This window comes from Arachis hypogaea, chromosome 5, assembly GCF_003086295.3.
Source record: "Arachis hypogaea cultivar Tifrunner chromosome 5, arahy.Tifrunner.gnm2.J5K5, whole genome shotgun sequence".
Taxonomy (NCBI): domain Eukaryota; kingdom Viridiplantae; phylum Streptophyta; class Magnoliopsida; order Fabales; family Fabaceae; genus Arachis; species Arachis hypogaea.
This window is the reverse complement of record NC_092040.1, coordinates 35,682,363-35,688,574: the sequence shown is the minus strand read 5'-3', so window position 1 is coordinate 35,688,574 and position 6,212 is coordinate 35,682,363. Positions and strand designations below refer to the sequence as shown.

General features: G+C 37.8%; 1 non-coding gene across 1 annotated transcript; it reads left to right on the top strand.

The window, feature by feature from the left end:
- The first annotated feature begins 1,704 nt into the window (after nt 1-1,704).
- Nucleotides 1,705-1,812, top strand: LOC112804843 (small nucleolar RNA R71). Its single transcript, XR_003203462.1, has one exon. It is a non-coding gene; the product is annotated as a small nucleolar RNA R71 (small nucleolar RNA).
- Nucleotides 1,813-6,212: the final 4,400 nt, after the last annotated feature.

Genomic DNA, 6,212 nt, shown 5'->3' with positions numbered 1-6,212 from the left:
GACTCTCATGGAGCCTCACAGATACTTAGAGCCATGTTGGGACCTCCCAACACCAAACCTAGAGTTTGAATGTGGGGGTTCAACACCAAACTTAGAGTTTGGTTGTGGCCTCCCAACACCAAACTTAGAGTTTGACTGTGGGGGCTCTGTTTGGCTCTGTTTTGAGAGAAGCTCTTCATGCTTCCTCTCCATGATGACAGAGGGATATCCTTGAGCCTTAAACACCAAGGATTCTTCATTCACTTGAATGATCAACTCTCCTCTATCAACATCAATCACAGCCTTTGTTGTGGCTAGGAAGGGTCTGCCAAGGATGATGGATTCATCCATGCATTTCCCAGTCTCTAGGACTATGAAATCAGTAGGGATGTAATGGTCTTCAACTTTAACCAGAACATCATCTACAAGTCCATAGGCTTGTTTTCTTGAGTTGTCTGCCATCTCTAGTGAGATTTTTGCAGCTTGCACCTCAAAGATCCCTAATTTCTCCATTACAGAGAGGGGCATGAGGTTTACACTTGACCCTAGGTCACACAAGGCCTTCTTGAAGGTCATGATGCCTATGGTACAAGGTATTGAAAACTTCCCAGGGTCTTGTCTCTTTTGAGGTAATTTCTGCCTAGACAAGTCATCCAGTTCTTTGGTGAGCAAATGGGGTTCATCCTCCCAAGTCTCATTTCTAAATAACTTGTCATTCAGCTTCATGATTGCTCCAAGGTATTTAGCAACTTGCTCTTCAGTGACATACTCATCCTCTTCAGAGGAGGAATACTCATCAGAGCTCATGAATGGCAGAAGTAAGTCCAATGGAATCTCTATGGTCTCATTTTGAGCCTCAGATTCCCATGGTTCCTCATTGGGGAACTCATTGGAGGCCAGTGGATGTCCAGTGAGGCCTTCCTCAGTGGCGTTCACTGCCTCTTCTCCCTCCCAGAATTCGGCCATGTTGATGGCCTTGCACTCTCCTTTTGGATTTTCTTCTGTATTGCTTGGAAGAGTGCTAGGAGGGAGTTCAGTAATTTTCTTGCTCAGCTGACCCACTTGTCCTTCCAAATTTCTAATGGAGGACCTTGTTTCAGTCATGAAACATTGAGTGGTTTTGATTAGATCAGAGACCATGGTTGCTAAGTCAGAGGTATTCTGCTTAGAGCTCTCTGTCTGTTGCTGAGAAGATGATGGAAAAGGCTTGCTATTGCTAAACCTGTTTCTTCCACCATTATTATTGTTGAAACCTTGTTGAGGTCTCTGTTGATCCTTCCATGAAAGATTTGGATGATTCCTCCATGAAGGATTGTAGGTGTTTCCATAGGGTTCTCCCATGTAATTCACCTCTTCTATTGAAGGGTTCTCAGGATCATAAGCTTCTTCCTCAGATGAAGCTTCCTTAGTACTGTTTGGTGCATTTTGCATCCCAGACAGACTTTGAGAAATCATATTGACTTGTTGAGTCAATATTTTGTTCTGAGCCAATATGGCATTCAGAGTGTCAATCTCAAGAACTCCTTTCTTCTGACTAGTCCCATTGTTCACAGGATTTCTTTCAGAAGTGTACATGAATTGGTTATTTGCAACCATTTCAATCAGTTCTTGAGCTTCAGTAGGCGTCTTCTTCAGATGAAGAGATCCTCCAGCAGAGCTATCCAAAGACATCTTGGATAGTTCAGAGAGACCATCATAGAAAATACCTATGATGCTCCATTCAGAAAGCATATCAGAAGGACACTTTCTGATTAATTGTTTGTATCTTTCCCAAGCTTCATAGAGGGATTCTCCTTCCTTCTGTCTGAAGGTTTGGACTTCCACTCTAAGCTTACTCAATTTTTGAGGTGGAAAGAACGTTGCCAAGAAGGCATTGACTAGCTTTTCCCAAGAGTCCATGCTTTCTTTAGGTTGAGAGTCCAACCATGTTCTAGCTCTGTCGCTTACAGCAAAAGGGAATAGCATTAGTCTGTAGACCTCAGGGTCAACCCCATTAGTCTTAACAGTATCACAGATTTGCAAGAATTCAGCTAAAAACTGATGAGGATCTTCCAATGGAAGTCCATGGAACTTGCAATTCTGTTGCATTAGAGAAACTAATTGAGGCTTAAGCTCAAAGTTGTTTGCTCCAATGGCAGGGATAGAGATGCTTCTCCCATAGAAGTCGGGAGTAGGTGCAGTAAAGTCACCAAGCACCTTCCTTGCATTGTTGGCATTGTTGTTGTTTTCGGCTGCCATGTGTTCTTCTTCCTTGAAGAATTCGGTCAAGTCCTCTAAAGAGAGTTGTGCTTTGGCTTCTCTTAGCTTTCTCTTCAAGGTCCTTTCAGGTTTAGGATCAGCCTCAATAAGAATGCCTTTGTCTTTGCTCCTGCTCATAAGAAAGAGAAGGGAACAAGAAAATGTAGAATCCTCTATGTCACAGTATAGAGATTCCTTGAAGTGTCAGAGGAAAAGAAGAGTAGAAGACAGAAGTAGAAAATTCGAACTTATCAAAGAAGATGGAGTTCGAATTTTGCATTAAGGAATAGTGTTAGTCCATAAATAGAAGGATGTGAGAAGAAGGGAAGTGATTTTCGAAAACTAAGTAGAAGATTTTGAAAATATTTTTGAAAAACACTACTTGATTTTCGAAAATAAAAGTGGGAAAGAAGTCAAGTGAATTTTGAAAAAGATTTTGAAATTAGAAATCAAAAAGGTTTGATTAAGAACTGTTTTGAAAAAGAAGTGGTTGAGAAGTTATGATTGGTTTTTTTTAAAAAAAAAATAATGTGATTGAGAAGATATGATTTGAAAAACATTTTAAAAAGATTTGATTTGAAAATTAAAAACTTGGCTAACAAGAAAAGATATGATTCAAACATTAAACCTTTCTCAACAGAAAAGGCAACATACTTGAAATGTTGAATCAAATCATTAATTGATAGCAAATATTTTTGAAAATAGAAAGAAATTGATTTTGAAAAAGATTTGATTGAAAAGATATGGTTTGAAAAAGATTTGATTTTGAAAAACTTTGAAAACTTGAAAAAAATTTCATTAAAAACAAAATCTTCCCTCTTGTGCCATCCTGGCGTTAAACGCCCAGAATGGTGCACATTCTGGCGTTTAACGCCCAAAACTATACCCTTTTGGGCGTTAAACGCCCAACCAGGTACCCTGGCTGGCGTTTAAACGCCAGTCTGTCCTTCTTCACTGGGCGTTTTGAACGCCCAGCTTTTTCTGTGCAGTTCCTCTGCTGTATGTTCTGAATCTTTAATTCTCTGTATTATTGACTTGAAAAGACACAAATTAAAAATATTTTTGGATTTTTAATAATAAGGAATAATCAAAATGCAACTAAAATCAAATAACAATGCATGCAAGACACCAAACTTAGCAGTTTGTATACTACTGACACTAACAACATGAGAATGCATATGAGTGATGAGCGGATAATTTATACGCTTTTTGGCATTGTTTTTAGGTAGTTTTTAGTAAGTTTGAGCTACTTTTAGGGATGTTTTCATTAGTTTTTATGTTAAATTCATATTTCTGGACTTTACTATGAGTTTGTGTGTTTTTCTGTGATTTCAGGTAAATTCTGGCTGAAATTGAGGGATTTGAGCAAAACTCTGAAGAAGGCTGACAAAAGGACTGCTGATGCTGTTAGAATCTGACCTCCCTGCACTCGAAATGGATTTTCTGGAACTACAGAACTTCAATTGGCGCGCTCTCAACGGCGTTGGAAAGTAGACATCCAGGGCTTTCCAGCAATATATAATAGTCCATACTTTATTCGAAGAATGACGACGTAACTTGGCGTTGAACGCCAAGTTCATGCTGCTGTCTGGAGTTAAACGCCAGAAAAACGTCATGATCCGGAGTTGAACGCCCAAAACACGTCATAACTCAGAGTTCAACTCCAAGTAAAGCCTCAGCTCGTGGATTGATCAAGCTCAGCCCAAGCATACACCAAGTGGGCCCCGGAAGTGAATTTATGCATCATTTACTTACTCATGTAAACCCTAGTAGCTAGTCTAGTATAAATAGGACATTTATCTATTGTATTAGACATCTTTGGTCTCAGTTTTATATTATTCTTCATCTTAGGAGACTATTGATCACGTTAGGGGGGGCTGGCCATTCGGCCATGCCTGAACCTCTTTTACTTATGTATTTTCAACGGTGGAGTTTCTGCACACCATAGATTAAGGGTGTGGAGCTCTGCTGTACCTCAAGTATTAATGCAATTCTATTTTCTTTTATTCAAATCTCTCTTATTCTTATTCCAAGATATTCATTCGTACCCAAGAACATGATGAATGTAATGATGAAAGTGACGATCATTATCATTCTCACTTATGAACGCGCGTGATTGACAACCACTTCCGTTCTACATGCAACAGAGCTTGAATGCGTATCTCTGAGATTCCCCAACAGAATCTTCGTGGTATAAGCTAGATAGATGGCGGCATTTATGAGGATCCGGAAAGTCTCACCTTGTCTGTGGTATTTCGAGTAGGATCCTGGGAATCCGGAAAGTCTAACCTTGTCTGTGGTATTCCGAGTAGGATTCCGGTAATGAATGACTGTGACGTGCTTCAAACTTGCAAGTGCTGGGCGTTAGTGACAGACGCAAAAGAATCAAGGGATTCTATTCCAGTAGGAGCGGGAACCAACCAGTGATTAGCCGTACTGTGACAGAGTGCGTGAGCATTAGTTTTCACTGCGAGGATGGGATGTAGCCATCAACCATGGGTGATGCCTCCAGACGATTAGCCGTGCGAGTGACAGCCGCATAGGATCATTTTCCCGAGAGGATTGAAAGTAGCCACCGCTGATGGTGAACCCCTATACAAAGCTTGCCATGGAAAGGAGTAAGAAGGATTGAGTAGAAGCAGTAGGAGAGCAGGCGTCCTTGAGCCATACAGCATCTCCATTCGCTTATCTGAAATTCCCACCAATGAATCTGCATAAGTCTTCTATCCTTTTTATAATCTATTCTCTTATTTCTATTTTCAAAAACCCATAAACCATTTTAATCTGCCTGACTGAGATTTACAAGGTGACCATAGCTGGCTTCATACCAACAATCTCTGTGGGATCGACCCTTATTCACGTAAGGTTTATTACTTGGACGACCCAGTACACTTGCTGGTTAGTTGAACGGAGTTGTGATAACAACTGGTGCCACAATAATGATTTCATACAACTTAAAGAACAGTGATCACAATTTCGTCCACCAAGTTTTTGGCGCCGTTGCCGGGGATTGTTCGAGTATGGACAACTGACGGTTCATCTTGTTGCTCAGATTAGGTAATTTTCTTTTCAAAAATCTTTTTCAAAAATTTTTCCTTTTTTTTTCGTTTTTGCAAACTTTATTTTCGAAAAAAATTAAATAAAAATACAAAAAAAAATTAGAAAATCATAAAAATCAAAAATATTTTGTGTTTCTTGTTTGAATCTTGTGTTAATTTTTAAGTTTGGTGTCAATTGCATGCTTTTAAAATTTTTCTTGCATTTTTTTCGAAAATCTCATGCATTCATAGTGTTCTTCATGATCTTCAAGTTGTTCTTGACAAGTCTTCTTGTTTGATCTTGATGAATTCTTGTTTTGTGTTGTTTGTTGTTTTTCATGTGCATCTTTGCATTCATATTTTCCATGCATTAAAGATTTCTAAGTTTGGTGTCTTACATGTTTTCTTTGCATCAAAAATTTTTCAAAATTATGTTCTTGATGTTCATCATGATCTTCAAAGTGTTCTTGGTGTTCATCTTGACATTCATAGTATTCTTGCATGCATCTTGTGTCTTGATCCAAAATTTTCATGTTTTGGGTCATTTTTGTGTTTTTCCTTAAAAATTCAAAAATAAAAAAAAATATCTTTTCCTTATTTCCCTCCAAATTTTCGAAATTTTGGTTTGACTTGGTCAAAAAATTTTAAAAATTAGTTGTTTCTTACAAGTCAAGTCAAAATTTCAATTTTAAAAATCTTATCTTTTCAAAATCTTTTTCAAAAATCATATCTTTTTCATTTTTTTCTATTTTTCGAAAATTTCAAAAATCTTTTTCAAAATATTTTCAAAATCCTTTTTCTTATCTTTATTTGATATTTTCAAAAATTCACTAATAATTAATATGATTGGTTCAAAAATTTGAAGTTTGTTACTTTCTTGTTAAGAAAGGTTCAATCTTTAAGTTCTAGAATCTTATCTTGTAGTTTCTTGTTAGTGAAGTAAATAATTTCAAATTT